Source organism: Leopardus geoffroyi, chromosome D2 (genome assembly GCF_018350155.1).
Source record: "Leopardus geoffroyi isolate Oge1 chromosome D2, O.geoffroyi_Oge1_pat1.0, whole genome shotgun sequence".
Taxonomy (NCBI): domain Eukaryota; kingdom Metazoa; phylum Chordata; class Mammalia; order Carnivora; family Felidae; genus Leopardus; species Leopardus geoffroyi.
The window spans coordinates 56,851,186-56,873,134 of NC_059334.1; the positions used below are offsets into that span (position 1 = coordinate 56,851,186).

General features: G+C 46.4%; 1 long non-coding RNA gene across 2 annotated transcripts; it reads right to left on the minus strand.

Moving 5' to 3' along the window:
* Positions 1 to 352: 352 nt before the first annotated feature.
* LOC123576889 lies at positions 353 to 16,000 on the minus strand. Of its 2 annotated transcripts, none has more exons than XR_006701625.1 (3): positions 14,918 to 15,998; positions 14,631 to 14,752; positions 353 to 437 (listed from the first exon to the last, which is right to left on the minus strand). It is a non-coding gene; the product is annotated as an uncharacterized LOC123576889 (long non-coding RNA). The 2 variants fall into 2 exon arrangements; XR_006701626.1 differs by lacking the exon at positions 353 to 437 and adding an exon at positions 13,023 to 13,176 and having other exon boundaries at positions 14,918 to 16,000.
* Between the last annotated feature and the right edge of the window lie 5,949 nt (positions 16,001 to 21,949).

The following is a 21,949-nucleotide window of genomic DNA, read 5'->3' on the forward strand; positions in this document are numbered from 1 at the left end:
AAGAATTTTTAAAATCAACTATTAGGTGGCTTTGGGGCTTCTGCCAAGCCAGTTTGGGTCCTTGGAAGGTGTTTCATCTTCAATGAACATTCATCAATGAACATTTATCAACCTCAGCCAGGGCAGCGGTCCAGAACCTAAGGTTCTGGGCAGGTTTGTAGACACTTGCTCCCTGCAGGCTCCACCTGGCAGGACATGGATGGGGTGCCGCTGCAGGTTCCGGGGAGAGGGAGAGGCGGGTGAGGGCAGCGTGGATGCTCAAGGGTGGGGTGGGGCCATGTGGACCGGACCTGCTGTCGGGGGGGGGGGGGCTGCTAAGCGGGGGGGCTCCCACCAAACAGAAACCACTCACTTTTGTTGGATCAATCAGGACCGTGCCTCCGGACAAATGGGGATGGACACAGCACAGAGGCCCTCTGGGAAGTTTCAGGCACCATCTGCAAGGAGATAAGGGCAAACTGTACCCAGGGAAGCACTGAACTGGTCCAGCTCTGTGACCAGTCCAGTATGTCCACCCACCCAGACCTCAGTTTCCCTCTATGAGAACAGACGCATAGCACAGTTCAATGCTTCACCAGAGATAAACTGCAATCCCCAAGCTACAGCCCCATTTTACAGATAAGGAAATAGAGCCCCTAGAGGAGAAATAACTAACTCAGGGTCACAGAGCTGACTGGCTATCATAGATCAGCTTCCATTATGTTCATGTTTGCTGTCCAGCACCTAGCACAATAACTGGGACCTAGCAGATGCTCAAAAATGTTTATGAAATCAAAATGAACTGTAATGGGAGCAGAAAACCCAGGTCCTCGATCCTTGAGGAAAGACAGAATTTAGAAATCCAGTTATCGTAACAGTCCAGAGCCAGACCAGCTGGCGTCTAGATAAATGTGCCCAACCAGGGACCCCGGACTGCTGCCCAGACAGATCCACTCCTTTCTGCTATGAAAAGCAGTTGCTTACCCCTTTCCCCAGCTGCCCATTCCCAGGACTTAGGGTGAGGAAATCACCTGAGGGCTTTGCCTTAAAACCTTGGAGCTGGAAGGAAACTTCCACAGCCTCTAGTTACAGTTCTGTGTTATGTCTCCTTAAATGATTTTCATCAAGTGGATTCAACAAATATTTGTTGTGCATCCACTATGAACAAGGCTCTTTATTGCTAAAACAAGAAGTGTGGCCCTTGTTAAAATTAGAAGCAAGTTTATAAGTCCGAAAATTTCTACAACCAGAGGTATTTGGTGAGCCAACACAATAAGCTTTCAATACAAATGGTATATACAGCAGCTACTATTTCAAAAAGCAAAGATCTAGGTAAAAGAGGTCATTTTTTGGAGAAATTGCCTTCTGGGTGGAAAAAAATAATAATTTCCAGACATAGAAAACTCATTAGTGGACTAGGGAAGTATCCCAAGGCTCTTTCCAACAGACACAGACAAGATCTGCTCTAGGACAACTAAAGAGAACTGAAGATTTGACATCTGGCAAAACAAACTTTAGACAAGCCCCTGAAAAGTCAAGAAAGAATTAGAGGGAATTCAAGATTTACTCAAGCCTGCAGAAAACCAAAGTTCAATTACATAATTGAAAATATGAAATATTCTACAAATATTAAAACAGTGAAAGGTTAGAGAACAAGCTGCCTGGTTATATAAAAGTGTTTGCTTTAAAGTCTTGTGCTGAACTGATGTCCAACCTCAGAGTCAGAGTCTGAGTTCAACAGCCTCATGCGGACCGGGAGCCCAGCAGCGTATTTGATGTGAACAGAGACTCGATTCACATTTGATGCAATTCAGTGCTTTGTGAGTAGAAATCCATTCACCTACCCTATGAACCAGCTAGTTCTCTCCTAGGTAGAACTATATGGATATTGCTACAGATATAGATATGGATAGAGATAGAGACAAATTACTGTCTTAGCTCTGGCTGCTACAATAAAATACCACAGACTGGATAGACTGGGTGGTTTGAAAACAGACATTTATTTTTCATAGTTTTGGAGGCTTGGAAGTCCAAGATCAGGGTGCCAGCATGATCAGGTCCCTTTTCCTGGCTTGCAGAAAACTGCCTTCTTGCTGTATCCTCACACGGCAAAGAGGAAGGTCTGGAGTTTCTTCCTCTTCTTTTTCTTTAAGGCTTACATATTTGTTTTTGAGAGAGAGAGAGAAATTTATTTTTGAGAGAGAAAGAGAGAGAGCACGTACACACACACATGTGCACACGCACGCAAGCAAGGGAGGGGCAGAGAGAGGGGGAGACACAGAATCTGAAGCAGGCTCCAGGCTCTGAGCGGTCAGCACAGAGCCCGATGTAGGGCTTGAACCCACGAACCAAACCGTGAGATCATGACCTGATCTCAGTCCAACACTTAGCTGACTGAGCCACCCAGGCACCCCCCCCACCTTCCTCTTCTTATAGAGACACTAATCTCATCAGGAGGGTCCCACCCTCATGGCCTCACCTTAACCTAATCACCTCAGAAAGGCTCCACCTCCTAATACCATCACATTAGGAGTTAGGACTTCAAAAAATGAATTTGGGGTGATATAATACTCAATAGAAATGAGGGGGTTAGTCCACCAGAAGACATGTATAAAACTATTTAAAACAGCCTCATTCATAACAGCCCAAACTTGGAAAGGAGTCTGCTATTCATCAATAGGGAAATGGATAAACAGATTGTGGTGTATCCATACAACGGAATAATGAGCAAGACATGAATAAATCACACAGGCATTATGCTGAGTGAAAGAAGCTTGACACTAGAGTGCATATCATTTAATTCAATTTATATGAAGTAAAACACAAGCAAAACTAATCTACAGTAATAGAGATCAAAATAATGGTCGTCTTTGAGAGAGTAGTGACTGAAAGGGACACAAGGGAATTCTTCTGGGCTTCTAGAAATATTCTTTATTTTGATCTAGATGGTAGTAATGTGTGTGTGTGTGTGTGTGTGTGTAAAAATACACCTCGTTGTGCACTTAGGGGTGCCTGGGTGGCTCAGTCGGTTAAGTGTCTGACTTCAGCTCAGGTCATGATCTCACACTTCATGGTTCAAGCCCCGCGCCGGGCTCTGTGCTGACAGCTCAGAGCCTGGAGCCTACTTCAGATTCTGTGTCTCCCTCTCTCTCTCTGCCCCTTCCCTGCTCATGCTCTCTCTCTGCCTCAAAAATAAATAAAAACATTTAAAAAATTAAAAAAAAAATACACCTCGTTGTGCACTTAAATTTAAGATATTATGTCAAGGTTATGCCCCGATTAAAAAAAGAAAAAACATTTCTATCAGGGAGGACAAGTAGATGGTGGGTGGGCTACCATTATCCCCTCCCTTGTCCATTAATACTGATTGATCACCAGACTCCTTTCCACTGAGCTCAGCTTCAGAATCGTTCTCAACCCAACACTCCAGCCAAGTAGCTTTGAATTGAAAACTGTTAGCATCTCCTCATGTACACACACAAGTATCTTAATTAAGATATGCTATCATCTTCCACTTGTTGGTCATGCTTTGGGGAAGCCTGGCTTCTACTGACTGACTGCTGGCAACTTCCCTGAATTCCAGGTTCAGTTCCCAGAAGAAAATGGCTTCAGAAGAGCAGACTTGGAAGCTGGAGAACAAGAGCGTGAGATATACAGGACTGTCCTGGGGCCAGGTGATTAAGTCAGCACCACACATAACAATGGGGCCCAGCAAAGGCTAACATGTGACGGGGACCCACTTTCTTTGTTTCTTTCTTTCTTTTTTAAATATTTATTTTTGAGAGAGAGAGAAACAGAACGTGAGTGCGGGGAGAGGCAGAAAAAGAGGGAAACACAGAATCTGAAGCAGGCTCCAGGCTCTGAGTTGTCAGCACAGAGCCCAATGCGGGGCTTGAACTCACGGACCACGAGATCATGACCTGAACCGAAGTCAGATGCTTGACCGACTGAGCCACCCAGGTGCCCCGATTGGGGCCCACTTTCTACCACATAGAACAAACTGGCTTTCTCTAGTAGCAGGGAACAGAGAGGGAAGAGGAAAGAAGAAACGTCTGGACCGTAGGAAATGACACCCTCTTGATTTGCACAAGGTCCTCTGGCAGCTGAAAACATAGCCTCTGTGTCATGTCTTATCAGGAATGCTAACTTCCTGTGGGTTCACTCTTCACAGCTTACAAAATCCCCTACATCCTCTATCACACAACCATGTGATCTGGACGGAGTGGGAATACCCAGCCCCATTTTAAGTAAGAAAACTGAGGTTCATCGCTGTTGTGTGACTCACCAACACCCCGTTAACCAAGTAAGAGATCCAGGATTCAAACCCTGGACTGCCTTACTCCTAAGCCCACACTCCTTCTTTGTCTTTTCCTTTCAGTTTTTATTTTTACATCAAAGCTATACATACACAAAAATAGTCAAATGATCCTGTAAGATCAGTTATGAAAATGGCAGTCAACCTCCACAACCACCACCATTTGCCTTCCCAAGAGCTACCAACTTGTACCTCCTACAACTGACCATTTTGGAATTTCTCTCCATGACACATGAAAATAAATCCACCAAGTTAAGTCACTGTGGAGCTTCAGCATACTGAGAACGCAAAGAAGTTCCCACAAGCTCCCAGAAGGAATAAAAATAACATCACCTACAAAGAGCTAGGAATTAGTGTTCTCTTGGCAGCAACAACACTGAAGCACAGAAGGCAGTGGAATTCTGAAGGAAAAGGACTCCCAACTCAGAATTCTATACACAGTCAAACTATCAATCAAATGTGAGAGTAAAGTAAAGACATTTTCATTCACTAAAAGTCTCAAAATATTGACTTCTCATGTACCTTTTTCTCAAGAAGCTCTCAGAGATGCCAACCCTTTACGACCGAGCCACCATTGTGTTGCTGTTATACCTCTTCTCCTTCCTCTGTCTTTGCAGATCCTGCACCTTCAGTAGAATTTTAAGTAGAGATTTTAAGTAGAATTCAGTAGAATTTTAAGAGAGAGAAAATTGACCTATCCACTCCGTTATCATTACCCAGAAGTTCTCTGCTCTTTTTTTTATTCATTGTTTTTAAGGCAATGGACCCGTTCTTGAAACAAAATCTTATGCAAAAATCTCCATTGGCTCTCTGTTAAGAGAGTCGCTGCCGCTAATTACTGAAAAAAGGAATGGGCAAATTTGAACAACAACACCATTTTGTACCTATAAATTAATTAATGGATCTAGGTATTGAGTATCAGCTGCTGTTAGCATCACGCCTTACATGAACACAGGCAAAATAACAACACAATACTGTGTGCACCTTTTGACGAAAGAACACACCATCGCCTATGGATTTGAAAGAATCACAACCTGAATGGATCAAGCTTCTGTATCCAACTACCAATTTATTGTAAATACAGATGCTGAACTGCAGGCAGCACCAGTATGCAGTCAGCCACATGCAGACTGGGGAAGGTCTGCTGGTCCAACGCCCCTGGGATCTTCAATGAATAATTAAAAGAGCGGGCAAAAGGGATGGAGGGAGAATCCGTGGATGAAAAGAGACCTTAAAGACCTATCAAATAAAAACGTGGGTAAGTACACACCCACATTCATAGCAGCATCATTCACCCTAGCCAAGAGCAAGGGTCCATCCACAGGTGAATGGATAAACAAAATGTGGTGCCCACATACACTGGAATGTAATTCAGCCTTAAAAAGTAAGGAGATCCTGTCACATGCTGCAGCAATGTGGATGAACCCGGAGGACACTAAGGCTAAGTGAAATAAGCCAGTCACAAAAAGACAAATACTGTGTGACTCCACTTATATGAGGTGCCTAGAGCGGTCAAATTTAGAGAGACAGAAAGTGGAATGGAAGTTATCAGGGGTGGGGGTCAACGGAATGGGGAGTTGTTCAATGGGTAAGAGTTTCAGTTTGGCAAAATGAGAAAGTTCTGGAGATGGATGGTGGTGAGGCACGCACAACCAGTAGGAACATACCTCACACCACTGAAGTATACACTCAAAATGGTTAAGATGCTGAATTTTATGCTGTGTATAAATTGACGTGTACAATGAAAAATTGTACTTTTTTTTTTTACTGCAACTAAAAATTTGTTTAATTTTTTTAATGTTATTTATTTTTGAGAGAGAGAGAGAAACAGAGCCTGAGCGGGGAGGGAGAGAGAGAGATGGAGACACAGAATGCAAAGCAGGCTCCAGGTTCTGAGCTGTCAGCACCAAGCCCAACACAAGGCTCAAACCCATGAGCAGAGAGATCATGACCTGAACCAAAGTCAGACGCTCGACCAACTAAGCCACCCAGGCGCCCCAAAAATTTTTGCTTAATTTTTAAAAGTGGGTAAGACTGAATGGTAGGGTTTAAAAAGGTGCTCTTGGGTGGTAAAGTTTACTCAGGAATGTGAGGAAGCGATTACCATAAAAGTTGGGATGGGGAGAAGAAGGGAGCTACGCCATTTCTTGACCAGAGTGCTGATTTACCCGAATGGTCACCTGATAGGAATTCATTATGCCATACATTCGTCTTCCGTGGCTTTCTGTATCTGTTTCAAGTATAATTTAATTTTTTGAATTGTTTTTTAATGTTTATTTATTTTTGAGAGAGAGAGAGATAGAGCATGAACGGGGGAGGGTCAGAGAGAGAGACACACACAGAATCTGAAGCAGGCTCCAGGCTCTGATCTGTCAGCAGAGAGCCCGACGCGGGGCTCGAACCCACGAACTGTGAGATCATGACCTGAGCCGAAGTCGTATGCTCAACTGACTAAGCCACCCAGGTGCCCCAAGTATAATTTAAAAGTAAGGGGGGGGGGAGGGGCGCCTGGTTGGCGCAGTCGGTTAAGCGTCCGACTTCAGCCAGGTCACGATCTCGCGGTCCGTGAGTTCGAGCCCCGCGTCGGGCTCTGGGCCGATGGCTCAGAGCCTGGAGCCTGTTTCCGATTCTGTGTCTCCCTCTCTCTCTGCCCCTCCCCCGTTCATGCTCTGTCTCTCTCTGTCCCAAAAATAAATAAACGTTGAAAAAAAAAATTAAAAAAATAAAAGTAAGGGGGGGAAAGCCTGAGAAGAAAGAAAGCTGCTACAATCCTGTCAACCAGCCTATTCCGGTAAAACAACCACCTTGTCTGAATTAACAGAGGAGAATCTGGGAACAAGGCAGCCTGAAGCTGAGCCTACTGGGCTCTTCCTTGGCTCTTACTCCCGGAATACTTTTGCAAACCCCTGTCTGTACCAAGTCTCCTCCCTGCATTTGAACCTCCTGCGCGCAGCCCGCCTCGACGCCTAGGGACATTCTCACAGAGCTAAAACAGCTGAGCTCCACCGGGGGTCACAGGGAAACAGGACTCAGCAGCATGACAACAACCCAGGGTCTCACCCACATGAATGCAAAAAGTAAGACTCAGATGCCTTTGTTGTCAGCTGTCAAATTTCATTTTCTGGTTCCCAAAATCTCTAATGTGAATTCTGCTAAAAATCTTTGTGCACCATAATGTGCTGTCACAGGGTCAGGATGGCATAGCTTTCTGTCAGCCCGCAGTGATGAGCATCCCAGTATGGAGTCCCTGACGCTCACAAAAACACCCCCCGGCATGCACAGGAGGATGCTGTGGGACACTGGTTAAGAATGCAGCTGTTGTTCAGTCTGCCTGGGTTCAGATCTGGGCTCTGCCACCCGACCTCACACAACAGGCTCCTTATGATCTCTGGGCCTCTGGGTTCCCATAGGTAAAGGGGTGGGGGGGGGGTGTAACAGTATTTATTCCATTGGGTTGTTATAGGGCCTCAATAAGCTGAAATATGTCAGGTCTTGAAAAAGAGTCTCGCTCAGGGTAAGTAATCAGTGCTTATCCTTATTTCCCTTACGGACACAGCCCCAGGCTCACAATGGCCAGAGAGGAAAAACAAGGAGGAGGGGAATCCATCAATCTACCCATCTTTCCTGCATCCTGGGGATGGGAGAGCTTGAGAAGTCTTGCAGCTTCCAGACCCATTCCTCCAACTGCCTGGGCGAGTTCATACCTCAAACTCAACACGGCTGCAAACCCAGTTCATGAGCTCCCCTGCCGCCCTCCTCTCCCTATTCCCCTCTCCCTATTCCTCTCTCAGCATTTCCCACTCCTGCCTGAGAGCTGGAGATGACCATGCCCATTTGACAGCTGAGGAAGCTGAGACCCAGAGGTAGAGAAGAACTTGCTCTGTCACAGACTGAGTGCCGGTAGACTGGGAACCAAAGCCAGGTCATTGGCTCTCTTCTGGCTACACCAGCAGAAGGGGTGGGTTTGACACCATGTTCATCAGCACTCTCCATTACAAGTATAAGGGGTGTGAGCCAGGCCAGCCCAAGCCTAAGAGGCGTGTATCTGCTCCATTCCCAGCTGCAGACAGGGCAAAGGGATGGCTGGGTCTCTCGCTCACCTTTGCTTCTCTCTGACACCATGCCTTCAGACCAGCTCCCTACTAGGCTGGAGTCACAGCCACCAGCAGCCTTGGTCTCACATCCTACCAGGCAAGGGCCAGAAAGAGCAAGGGTCTCACTTTCCCCAGGTTGACTTGTATCAGCCATACTTGGGCCCCATGCCCACTCCTTGGCATTGTAAGTCTGGATCCTGAGTGCCACCTTCAGGCTCTGTGGCTTGGCCGCTCCAACCTCTCTATCCTGAAATGAGGAGAATAACAGTAGCCGCTTCACTGGGCTGTGGTGAGGATCATTCATCTCATTCATCTGTCCAACCAACACTTAGCGCAAACCAACTACACGGCAGGTGGCACGGTAGGTGCTGGAGCCACAGCAAAGGATGAGACCCAGTCCCTGCCCTCGTGGAGTTTACAGTCTAGCAGGAAAGACAGATGTTAACCGTATTGACATGTGAATGAATACCTCTGTTACACTTCTGGTAAGTGTTCTAAAGGAGAAGCACAGAGCATGATGGGAGAGAAAGAAAGGAACCTAGCTCAGGCTGAATGAGTAGCATTAAAAAGCCTGACTCAGGGCATGGAGTAAGCATTCAATCTACAGTAGCTATTATATAGGTTTTCTCCTGGCATCTTCCCAGTCATCTCTCAACCAACTTACCTTAAGAAGAGCTAGGTGACCTGGCGTCCCCGCCCTCCAACTCTGCAACCAATTACAAGGCTCCTAAGGGATGGAGAGAAAGTGTGACGCATGTGTTGGGACAGCTCAAGTGCAGCAGGTCCCCGGGCAGCCTGTTCCTGGTGGATGGCACACACCCAACTCTCACCATCCCTGCCTAGCCAGAGCAGCAGCCCCTTCCTGGCTCCGGTTGAGGCTCCAGGGGCTTCTCAGGCTCCAGGGTCTCCCAGGCTCCTTCCGCTGGCTCCGCATCAAGCCCTAAATGAAGAAGTGCTGGAGAGAGATTTACTGCGTAACAAGCCAATTTTCCATTCACCATTGCCAGGCTCTGCTGCTGTCCCCACAGCTCCTGGCCGTAGGGACGAGGGCCCTACCCCTATCTCTGCCCCAAGCCCCTGGGCTGTGTAATCATGTCCTGGTGACTGCCTCTGGAGGGACCATTTGCAAAACTCTTTGTGATCAAAGGATGTGTCTGTAGAACGCACTCAGTCCCCACCAGGCCCCTCTGGGGTTCCATTACCATCTCTCTTATACAGACACACTGGTTTGTTTTTTTTTTTTTTCTTTTCTTTTCAGGGAAGAAGGGCTAAGAGCCACTGTGTTAGATTAATTGCCACAAATGCTGACTCCATTCCTACATCCCATCACCATCACCACGACCCCAGCTCAAACCAGCAAGACCCTAATCAGGACTGTGGTGTCAGCCCATCTTGGGGTCTCCCGGTCCCCACTTCTCCCTTTCCACCACAGAGACAGCCAAAGGGGCTGCCTGGCACACACATCACTTCTCCATTTTGCCACTTTCCATGGTTCTCTGGATCTGAACAATCTGAACCAGTCCACTTACTGTGGCCAACAAGGCCCCCCGTGATCTGGCCCCTCTTAACATTTCCAACTGTGTATTCTCAGGAAACCAAGCATCTCGTGCAGGGTTTTCCCAGAACATCATACACTTTCCTCATCCAAGAGTTTTCTAACACATGTCCTTCTCTTGTATTAATTTGTTCATTAAATAATGAATGCCTACTATGTGCCAGCCTCTGTGTTGGCTCTGGGATGCCAACAGTGAGTCACACAGACACAGTCCCTGCCCTTGGGGAGTCCATGGTCTCCTATGAGAGGCAGACATCAATGAAAAACAAAGAATCGCCAGATTTTATAATTACCAAAAGTAGTGAGAGCTGTAAAGGAACCACATAGGATTCTGGGAGCCCAAGAAGACTTCCGTGAGATGACGCCCAACCTGCCATCAGATGAAGAGTAGTGCATCTAGGTGGGAGTCTGGGGGTGGGAGAATTCCAGACGAAGCCCTGAGGCCAGAGGGCATCTGCAAGCTCTGGCATCTGAAAGCCTGGGTGGCAGCGGGCAGAGAATATGGAGATGGGCTGGAGGAGGAAGTGAGAACAGCCAGCAGATCATGTTAGAAGACTGTCCTTGACCCAGAGGACCTGGAGGGGCATTTGAGCTAATCAATGGACTCAAACAGAGCATGAGCCTCTGGACTGGGAGGAGGTAAGAATGGTAACAGGGAATTCTGGTGAGATATGATGGGGACTGGACTGACATCACCACAGTTGAAACGCTGGGCAAAGAGGACTTTATTTTTTCTAACTTTGTACTATGTACACAAATTTTCTACTGTGTATGTGTAAGGGGGTCACCATCCCTAGCCCCCTGACGTTGTTCAAGGGTCAACTGTTCTTAGAGGTACCCCAAAGTTGCAGATATAGTTCTTCTGCTCCCACTTTGTAGCAGCAACCCAACTTCTCTTTGGTTCAGAGACACAAGGGGCTCAAGATGGCCGATGGCAGTCTCAGTTCAACGGACTCGTTGTGTTTCCCGATGGAAGCATACCTCCATCAGAACGAATGCCTTCAAACCAGCTAACCTCAAAGTTTCTGCAGGTAAGTTAGAGGAGTGACTTGCCTCAAGGTAACTTAACCAACTTAACTGACCTTAACCAAAGGTAAGGTAGAGGACTGAGAAGGTTGATTACTATGGGAGACAGTCACAGATCTAAAGCTTATAGTGCATCCTGTAAGACAGAACTCAACCTTCCAGGCCAACTGGTACCATAACCAAGCCTTCAGGAGGCCATCCCATGTCCCATCAGGTCAACTGCTTCCGGGTTATAGGGCATGTGGTAAGACTAGTGAATTCCCACCAGCACAAATCTGTTGCTGCTCTTATACTGCTCTGAAATGAGATCCCCAATCAGAAGCAATATTTTGTAGAATACCATGACAGTGAATGAGGTATTCTATGAGCACACAGATGGTTGGGCTGGCAGAAGTATTTCAGGAAAGGGTGGCAAATCCTCATCCAGAATAAGTGTCTATTCCAATGGTGACCAAATCGATGCTCTCCATGATGGAAGGGATCCAATGTAATCAATCTACCACCAGATGGCTGCCCGACTGCTCCCCCCACATTCAGGAATGGTAAGCTTCTAAAGTGTCTGGAGGGCATTTCTTTCCTTCTTTTCCTCACTCAAACAGTAATTTTCTGAGTCTCCCCCTGCATCGCAAGCCCACCGCTATGCTCATCCTATAAGTGGCACAGCAGGAGGGAGCTAGGCTCTTGGCCATGGTGTCAGCCTCAAGGTTTTTATACACAGAGACATGACAAACAAGATGGCTGTAACTGCCACCACTTCTCAAATAGAATGATGTGGCACAAAGAGCACTGGACAAGGAGTCAGAGCACCTGACTTCTAGTTCTAGACCAGCCATCAGCACTCCTGTGATGTAATGGAGGCACACTGCCTCTCTGGCCTTAGTTCCTCATTCCTAAAACAGAATGAAAGCCCCAGGATAGTAGGTACCTGTGGTACCAAGGGTGGTGTGGTCAGATTGGTTCCCTTTGGGTGCAGGCAACAAGGGAGTCAGTTGTTTATTGAGATTTTTTTTTAATGTTTATTTATTTTTGAGAGACAGAGCACAAGCAGGTGAGGGGCAGAGAAAGAGGGAGACACAGAATCTGAAGCAGGCTCCAGGCTCTGAGCTGTCGGCACAGAGCCTGATGCGGGGCTCGAACCCATAAACCCTGAGATCATGACCTGAGCCGAAGTTGGACACTTAACTGAGTGACCCAGGCACCTCTATGGAGACTTTTTTTTTTAATAATGAACTAGTAGTTGGTCTGCTTTTTATTATGACCATATACCTGCAATTCTAAAAAGTATCAGTGAAAGAATATTCCTCACCCAAAAAAAGCCTTTTGTTTGCCTAAGTCCTAAACAATTGCTACCATTACTATTAAAATTTAGTAATATATTTGTAAGCTATAAATAAGCACATTTTTACTACCTATCTTTTGATAAACGTGGCATTTTACATGGTTGTCAACTTGGAACAATCCCAATTATACAATTGGCCACAGACACACACAGATCCAGCTACCTGTGTTTATTTCTAGGGTAAGTTCATAACGGTTTTCAATCTTTCAAGCTCACTTCTGACTAAAATTAAAACAAATAAATTAAAGAAAGGGAGATTTAATTGAGGTCCCCACCCACCCAGCCTCTCATGTCTGATGCATTAACTGGGTGAAAGGTCACCTGCGCCATCTAATGGTAGAGGTGGTGATTACAGGCACATGTACTTAATACGAAAAAAAGAACGTAAAATGAATTGCATGTTGCAATAATATTGAGGGAGTGGGGAACAAACAAGAAATTTAATTAGTCAACCATAGGGCTGACTGCATCACAGGTTTGCCTAGGTAACAATGGGCAAGTCTCTTCACTTCTCAGGGCCTCCGTTTCCTTATTCTTTTTTTTTTTAATTTTTTTAATGTTTATTTATTTTTGAGAGAGAGAGAGCAGGGAGGGGTGGAAAGAGACAGAGTCACAGAATCTGAAGCAGGCTCCAGGCTCTGAGCTGTCAGCACAGAACCTGACGCGGGGCTTGAACTCACGAGCGGTGAGATCATGACCTGAGCTGAAGCCAGGCACTCAACCAACTGAGCCACCCAGGTGCCCCTCCTCATTCTTAAAACAGATTAATGATACCTACATCACGGACTGTAACGACTAAATGTGATATGGCATATAAAATTCCTGAGAGGCAGTGGGTGCTCAGATGTTGGTTTCCTTCCTTTCAGAGCTAATCAAAAGAGGAGAAAAACTAGTCGGTAGTCTCCCTAGGCACTGTCAGAAGGTCTGGATTTACTTCCCTTTTCCTACATCATTGCTAAGCTGCGGGTGCTGGGGCTGGGTATTAGCTTCCCTGACTTCGAAGAAGCAGCCCCAGCTGCAGCCCTCCTGGGCATCCCACTTGGCACTGTGTGCCCACCCCAGCACCGGCTCACTCCACCCTCTGCCAGGTAAGGCTGAATCTGCCTCTGCCTCTGCCTAGGTGTCACCGCCCGTATACCTGCTCCTCCCCTTCCTGCAGGGAGCTGACCCCCTGCCCCTCCAGCCCCATATTCCACACCCACGACTGGTCACAAACTCTCCACCCACTGCCATCTCTACATCAGTGGTTCTCGGTGTGGCCTCTGGACCAACAATATTAGCACCACCTGGCACCCTGTTAGAACTGCAACTTCCTGGGCAACCGACTCAAACTCCAGGGGGTAGAGGGGCACCTGGGCGGCTCAGCCAGTTAAGTGTTCGACTTCAGCTCAGGTCATGATCTCACTACTCCTGAGTTCGAGCCCCACGTGGGGCTCTGTGCTGACTACTCAGAGCCTGGAGCCTGCGTCGGATTCTGTGTCTCCCTCGCTCTCTGCCCCTCCCCCACTCATTCTCTCTCTCTCTCTCTCTCTCTCTCTCTCACTCTCAGTCTCTCAAAAATAAACATTAAAAAATTTTTTTTTATTTGAACAGTTCACCCAAAGTACCACCTAAAAGTTATTTCGGGGAAACAATGCCTTAAGTGTAGTCTGGCTCTCTCAGAACACACTCCACCCACCCTGTCCATCCCCCCAGAGCTTCCATGTCCCCTTTGCCTCTCATCTAAATTCCACACTTTTGTCAGTAATACCTTCCTGGACCATTCAGCAACCCCCTTCATCAGCCCCACCCGTGAGGCTGATATCCCTGAGAACTCCCCATGAAACATCACTAGTTCGGGAAATATATATGGAATGACTCAACTCTGGGCCCCCAAGATGTCCACCCCTGCTCCACAGCATCCAGGCTCCCCAACATTACATACTCTGCCTAAGCATTACCTCCAGGAAGTGTCCCTAGGCCTCCCCTTCCCCCATCTTTCCACCTTCTCCCTATCCTCTCGGCCGACTTTCCACCCTTACCAAGACCAAGAGCCAAACACTTAAATAATTAGTACCTAGTTAAAAATCAATTTCCTTCATGCCCCTCAAAATACACACACACATTCTATTGAAGCGTAACATACATAGAGGAAAGTACAAATGTGGTTAAGTGTACAGCTCAGTGAATCTTTGCAAACGAACACGCCTGCATAACCAGCATCTCAGAACTTCCTCACGCCCCCTTCCGGTCCGTGAGCACCCCACGGCCACCCTCAGCCCAGAGTAACCATTCTCCTATTTTCTAATAGCATGCATTCATTTTGCCCATCTTTATACTTACATAAATTGAATCATACAGCATGTTCTCAGCCATATTGTTACGTGTAATTGCAAATCCTCTGTTCTCATTGCTGTGTAGTATTCCACCATATGAATATTCCACGTGTTAGTTTCTCATTCTTGCTGTAACAAATTGCCACAAATTTAGAGGCTTAAAACAACACAAATCCATGATCTTACAGTTCTGGAGGTCAGAGGTCAGAAATGGGTCTCCTGGGCCAAAATCCAGGTGTCAGCAGGACTGCCTTCCTTCCCAAAGGCTCTAGGTAAGAAAGAGTGTTTCCTCACCTTCTCGGCTTCCAGCAGCCGCCCGCATTCCTGGACTCACGGCTCCTTCCGTCTCCAAAGCCAGTATAGACTGGTGGAGTCTTTCTCATACCACCGTCTCTGGCCCTTCTGTCCCCCTTTTCCTCATTTAAGGAAATTTGTGATACATTTGGCCCACCCTAATAATCCAGGATAATCTCTTTAATGTCAGCTGGTTCACTGTTAATCCCATTTGCTGCCTAATCCCCCTTTGCTATGTAATGCAACATATTCACAGGATGTGAACATGTGGGAGGCAGAACCCACCACGCGGGTATCCATTCTAGTATTCGAGGGCATCTGGAGAGCTCCAGGCCAAGCCTGTTGGTGAGCATATTTCTGTTGGGTATAAACATATCAGCGGAACAGCCTGGGTATAGGCTAGACCTTCCACTAGTTAGTTGATCCTGCCAGTTTTCTCCAAAGTGATTGAACCAGCGTAACACTCCCGCCAGCCACGTGTGAATGCCAGTTGTGCTCAATGGTGCAGCACTTGGCATTTTCCATGGCTCTTGCTGACACCGGGGACTCCCTTGCCACTCTGCCTTTCTCCGTGTCTGCGGGTCCAGCAACGTTTCACCCTGACCATCCTTTCATTTCCATTTCTGTTCCCAGGATGCAAAACCTTGTTGCAGAAAATGGCCATTTTCAGAGCATTTTCTGACCCAAACCTCAAATGTGTGTGGGTATTTGGGGGCACTTGTGGCCATTCAGCTAAACCCCGCTACTTACAGAATCTTAGGATGACAACAACTGCAGGGGCCACATACGTTCCATTTTCCCACTCAGAGCAATTATGTCACATGACCGTGGTCTCTCAAGTTGCCATGCCTTAGGCTGGTTCCTGCACCAAAATCCCTTTCTACAGGCTACTTCTCACCATCCCTCATGACATGTGCCCTCCAGAAAAGCTTCCCCAAATCTCCCAGTCAGATTCTATGCCGCTCCCCTCTGTTTCCACAGCATTCAGCTACCTACCCACCACCTACCACATCATATTAGAACCCACCATCTCTCCCATTGCACTGTGCCCCTGGGGCCGAGCCAAGACGACTGGACATAGCTCTTGCCCTGTGTCTATCCCTCAAGGTCAGAAACTCAAACTCACTTGTGTTCGTTAGTGACAGGCACCACAACTACCAGCACGTTTTTATCCAGGAAGCAACAGAACAGCTTCTCCAATGGATAATCATTCCATTATTGGACAGATACATTTACTAAGTACATTTACTAAGAGCTTCCTATGTTCCAGGTACTGTTCTGGTATTGCAGAAACACAAAATAAGGAACAGCTCCTGCCTTCAAGAACTCTGGTTTCCACAAGCCAGATTCACTCTTTCCTGCCATTGGTCTCAGAAACAGTAACAAGGGTCCTCTCTCCTCCACATGGGAACACTCAGATATTTCAAGTCAGCCAGGCAGGGAAAGGAGGCTTACTTAGTCAATACCCCAACTGCAAACTAGGCAACGGAATTAGTGACAAAAAGGAATTTCCAGTGATAGAAATGAGATGGTAGCCTGGGGCAGGCACATGGGGATTGACTGTACAGTGGCATGAGAGAACTCTCTGGAATGATGGAAATATCATACATCTTAATTGGGGTGGTGGTTACAGGGATGTATACATCTTATCCAACTGTATGCTCAGAGCTGCTTTAAAAGGAAAGATGAAGGTGCCTGGGTGGCTCAGGTGGTTGAGTGCCCAACTCTTGATTTCAGCTCAGGTCGTGATCCCAGGGTCCTGAGATCGAGCTCCCCATGGGGCTCTTTGCTGAGCATGGAGCCTGCTTGAGATTCTCCCTCTCTCTCCCTCTGCCCCTCTCCCCGACTCATACTCTCTAAAAAATTAAATAATTTTTAAAAATAAAATAAAAGGAAAGATGAATTCAATTCTATACACTGGCACTCACTGCCACTCACTGGATGTATCACCTCAGGCCTAGGTCACTATTTTTCCAAATCTCCATTACTATCTGTAAAACATCATTTGCGAGCTAGTTTGATGACTTTCAGGCTCCTTATTTATATAAATTCTTACTGTAAATCAGAGACAAAGGAGCTAGCTCCCTGGCTCAAGTGGGCATGGGGAATCTGGTGGTCTGCTTCCAACCCCTTCCCCTCCTCACAATGGCCCTGAGAGGGCGCCATTGTCCCTAAGTCCAAATAGCTCTGCCAGGCGCCGATTCTGTCTCTGCAAAGGATTTGCCTGAGACTAAATATATCCCCTTTTCCTCCATACCAGATGGTTTCTAGATTGCTCTGGAAAGAGTAGGCTTTTGTGCTTCCATGGAAGAGGGAAGCAGTGACAAAAAAGATGGCCATGCCTCTCCTCTCCATTCTCCTCCTCTTCCTGGTTCATTGCACACAATTCCCACAGCAAGCGTTCAAGAAGTGGCTGCAGTACAAGACCTCTCATTAATGGTCAATTCCAGTTACATTAAAGTACTTAATAAAGCCTGGATTACTGGGTGATTAGGTTTCCAGTAAATCCCAGTGGCTTTTCATCTGGGCCGGCAGAAGGCCCTGGCCCCAGGCCTGTAAGCTGAACAGAAAAATTAATGGGTGTTTTATGCCCAAGACAGTTGGTCATGAGGAAGGAGGTTACATTTTTAACGTTTTCTTTCCTGCTGTGACCAGCACAACTTCCTCTTCCTTTGCTTTTAGAGAATTCATCACTAGTTCCCTGCATTTGGGAAGATGAAGACCCTTAACACCCACAAATTTCAGTTTCTACACTTTACAACTACATTTTTATCCATATAGAAACTACAGGACACACACACACACACACCTTATTATGAATTCATTAACTTAAAAAAGATCTTGATGGATCACAACACGGACAAACACTGAAGGGCAGCATCGCCTCTGGGAGAAGCAGGCCGTGCTCAGTGCACACCCTGACTTGAAGTCCCCTTGTAGCAAATCCCAGCAGCCCCCAGGGCTGTGCACACCAGGAGCAGAGGCATTCCCATGGCCAGCCACAGCAGGCAGGAGCCAATCCCAGAGAAGCCGGCGGCTAAACCTTTTACCACCTGTCCTGTGACCCTCCCTCCCCTCTCCAGGGTGGTCTCATGACTAAAGGAAAAGAGAAGATGTGGCCACAGATGCCACTGGAGTTGAGGAGTAGGTTCTGGGAAAGAAGGGACAGCTTAGGATTAGAGCCCCAGAGGCTCTGGAACACAGTAATATAACATGAGCCATTTATGTAAATTAACACTTTCCAGTGACCATGTTAATTAAAAAGGTAAAAAAAAGAAACAAGTAAAATTCATTTTAGTGGTATAATTTATTAGCCCAGTATATCCAAAATATCATTTCAACATGTAATTCTTATAAAAATGGAGACATTTTCACATGCTGTTTTCCTTACTAAGGCTTTGAATTCTGGGGTGTATTTCACACGGAGAGCACATCGCAGTTCAGACTGCCATATTTCAGGTTCTCGATATCCTTTTAAGATGAGGGGCTACCATATCCAACAGTGCCTGTGAGAGAGCAAAGAAATGAGCAGTTCCCAGCAGTCAGGGGAAGGGGGTGGTTATGGTGGACACCCCCCTCCTGCATCCGAATGCCATTCCTGACAGGCACGCCTCCTGTCTCCCAGAGCCAGCACTGAGAAGCTCAGGAGAACGTCCTACGCACACCCAGGGCCCCGCCAGGAGATGCGCAGCAGTGTCACACAGAGGATGCCGAGTGGAGCTCCTGGGCCAAATCCAGGCTGTGGAGGAGTTGTATTTGGCTCCTATGCCGTTTTTCAATCTCTTGAAGCAGTTGTTTTCACAACCTTGTATTTTCCTCCTGGCTCTTTTAGACACTGGGTATGTAACTCCTGTATGAGACCACAGTTCTTGAAGTCAGGCAGCCCTGCATGCTAATCCTGACTCTACTGCTTTTTAGCTGACATTGGATACATTAAACCCTTCCTATGTCTCCTATTATAAAATTGGAGAGAACAATACTTTACAGACATGTGTGACTTTAGTGAGATAAGGCATTCATTGGCTAGCACGAGGCTTTGTACATTGTAAGTACTTGATAAATGGTGGCATTAGTGTTTCATTCACAGGTGGCTTGAACTCCTTAGAGCCCCTACCATAGTCTTATTTCAATATGGGAAGTTGGGAAGTTCATGGACAGGAGCAGCTCTTAAAAGCAACCTCTACTTGCCTACACCGATGTTGACGAACGGCTTCTGCACTAACAACCTTTAGACAGTCTGTTTCTTTTCTCTGTGGTTCAACTGAATTAAGCAGTCCTCAGTACCAAGGCACCACAAATTTTAAAAGGCTTATTTCTGGGAACGAAAGCGGAAGCTAGCAATGACACCCGTGGCTCCTCCTGCTAACCTCCATCCTGGTTCCAAGGAAGAAGACTTGGGGTCTGGGCACCAGATGCTGCTGATAAAAGATACTAATGATCGGGGCGCCTGGGTGGCTCAGTCAGTTGAGCATCCAACTTTGGCTCAGGTCATGATCTTACAGTTTGTGGCTTCGAGCCCCACGTCGGGCTCTGTGCTGACAGTTCAGAGCCTGGAGCCTGCTTTGGATTCTGTGTCTCCCTCTCTCCCCCTCCCCTGCTCACTCTCTGTCTCTCTAAAATGAATAAACGTTAAAAAAAAAAAAGATATTAATGATCAAGTTGGAACGAATCTTGGCCATTGCTCCACCCCAATTTTTGTTTTTGCTTTTCATGGAGAAATTAAGGGGCTGGGACTTAAAAACATCTAAACAATGATGAACTCCACACCACAACCCTCTAGCCTGGGGTTCAGGCTCCTTACCATCCCCACCGCCATATGCCTTTACTGATTTTTCATTTTTTAATTTTTTGAGACAGTGAGAGCAAGGGAGGGGCATAGAGAGAGGGGTACAGAGGATCCCAAGCAGGCTCTGCACTGACAGCCACGAGCCTGTTGCAGGGCTTAAACTCACAAACTGTGAGATCATGGCCTGAGCCGAAGTCGGACGCTCAAACAACTGAACCACTCAGGCACCCCCACCATATGCTTTTAATTCAGAGATGTAGGTAGGAGCAAAAAGCGGGCAGCCCACCCCAGGGAACAGAGGCCACAGAACTAGCCCAGGAGGAAGGGGAGGCTAAGGAAACCTTTTCCCAGTTCTGTTTCCCATCTTCCCTTTCTGCTATTTAATGCATATCTGGCTTCTTCATTCTACAATTCAGGTATTGATAAATGCCCAGCACTGTACTAGGCATTTTGAACCTCCTCCTATTTTTCAAAATAACTCTTGTCTCCTCCACACCATTTTCTTTTCTTTTGCATTACTCAGTTTCCCATGTGCTATCTATGAGTCTCTCCATGATTCACTCTCTGGAAAAAGATGTGGCTCCTTTCTTTACAGTAAATAATATAGGAGTTGGCCCCTGGGGGCTGGGGAGAGGGACAGACAGTTCTGTGCAGCACCCAGGGAGCCTACATGGCAAACGAGGAGCACATGGGTAGGTAATGGAGTAAAGACAACTGCAGCGGTTTTATTTCAGTACAGATTTAAGTAACTCCTTTGTTATCAAAAATAACTATGTCAGCATCAATAACCTGCTGCTTATAAAATGTATTCTTGGCAGAGACAGAGAGAGAATTAACATCTAATGAATACTTGCCATCTGCCAGGCAGAGTGGAAGGCTCGTGGTTCTCGGTATTTTAGTGGTCAAGGACTCCTCCGGGATTCTTGTGGAAGCTACAAAATCTCTCCCTTAGAAAAATTCAAATGTACACAAAATTTTACATAGAATTACAAGGGCAAACAATGTTCCAAAGCACAATCACAGACCCCAGACTAAAACTTCTTGCAAGGGGCACCTGGGTGGCTCAGTCAATTAAGTGTCCGACTCTTGGTTTCACCTCAGGTCATGATCTCATGTTTTGTGGGTTCGAGCCACACTAGCAGCATGGAGCCTGCTTGGAATTCTCTCTTTTCCTCTCTCTGCCCCTCCCCCACTTGCACTTTTTTCTCTCTCAAAATAAACATTAAAAAAAAATTGGGGCAGCCGAACATAAGGGAAGGGAAACAAAAATAATATAAAAACAGGGAGGGGGACAAAACAAAAGAGACTCATAAATATGGAGAACAAACTGAGGGTTGCTGGAGGGGTTGTGGGAGGGGGGATAGGTTATATGGGTAAAGGGCATTAAGGAATCTACTGAAATCATTGCTTCACTATATACTAATTTGGATGTAAATTTTAAAAAATAAAAAATACATACTTCAAAAAAAAAAAAATGGGGCACCTGGGTGGCTCAGTTGGTTAAGCGTCCAACTTTGGCTCAGGTCATGATCTCACGGTTCGTGAGTTCGAGCCCTGCATCGGGCTCTGTGCTGACAGCTCACTGCCTGGATCCTGCTTCAGATTCTGTGTCTCCCTCTCTCTGCCCCTCCCCTACTCATGCCTCTGTCTCTCCCTCTCTCTCAAAAGTAAATAAACATTAAAAAAAAATTAAAAAAAAAAAAAAAGACTTTTCTGCCAAGCCCTTACATCTGAAAGCATAGCATTATTGAGACAAGATGCCATTATCCCCACCTGACAGATGAGAGTACATCCCCAAGGTCATATACATCATAAGTGGCAGAAACATTTCAACCAGGTTGTCTAAACACCTCAACTTGTTATCCTAGATGAAAATATCAATTGTTTTTTACTGTCATTATAATCGTCATTCCCTTTTTTTTTTTTTAAGATTTTAAGTAATCTCTTCGCCTGATGTGGTGCTCAAACCCACAACCCTGAGATCAAGAGTCACACGCTCCACCAACTGAGCCAGCCAGGCACCCCATCATTCCTTATCTTTACACGAGGAAATAAAATCATGTGAGAGACTGAATCTGTGCAAAACATTCTAGGCTCAACCACAGGACGCCAGAAAGCTCAGACTTCCCAGAGGTTCCAATCCCATTTCTTATCAGCCAAAAGCCCCACTCTCTGTGAACTTCATCTACTCAGCTAGAAAACAAGCCAGAGGTGATGTTCTGAGACAGGTTTCATATTCCTCAGAA